Source organism: Salvelinus sp. IW2-2015, unplaced genomic scaffold (assembly GCF_002910315.2).
Source record: "Salvelinus sp. IW2-2015 unplaced genomic scaffold, ASM291031v2 Un_scaffold1723, whole genome shotgun sequence".
Lineage (NCBI taxonomy): Eukaryota > Metazoa > Chordata > Actinopteri > Salmoniformes > Salmonidae > Salvelinus > Salvelinus sp. IW2-2015.
The window spans coordinates 106,237-107,051 of NW_019943110.1; positions in this window are offsets into that span (position 1 = coordinate 106,237).

Genomic DNA, 815 nt, shown 5'->3' on the forward strand with positions numbered 1-815 from the left:
TTCCCTAACAGATAGCTGCATCAGTATAATATGCTGTAAAGGAGAACATCAGGCAATAATACATACTGTGTGTGCTCTGAGTTGTGTGGTGATACAGACATACACACAGTGTTCACTTTTAAAATAGCCTACATGATGTCAGCTTACCAGTAGCTTGTTTTTGTACTTGGGACCCACCTCTTGGGCATGTACCAGGATGAATTTAGACTTTACACATGAGTGACCCGCCGTGACGATCAAAACACACGCACGCACGCACGCACGCACGCACGCACGCACCACACACACCACACACACCACACACACACACACACACACACACACACACACACGACACACACACACACACAACAACACACACCACACACACACACACACACACACACACACTGACTACATGAAGTCAATAAGGCTGGTTGGTGTGGCTGGTTGTGACTCCTATCAACACAGCTGACAGTGAGAGGCGGGTTATTATGGTTTCTCCCACCACACCCCTGCTGATGGGGAAGGGTGTCTTATGGTTTCTCCCACCACACCCCTGCTGATGGGAAGGGGGTCTTATGGTTTCTCCCACTACACCCCGCTGATGAGGAAGGGTGTCTTATGGTTTCTCCCACTACACCCCTGCTGATGGGGAAGGGTGTCTTATGGTTTCTCTCCACTACACCCCTGCTGATGGGGAAGGGTGTCTTATGGTTTCTCCCACCACACCCCTGCTGATGGGGAAGGGTGTCTTATGGTTTCTCCCACCACACCCCTGCTGATGGGGAAGGGTGTCTTATGGTTTCTCCCACCACACCCCTGCTGATGGGGAA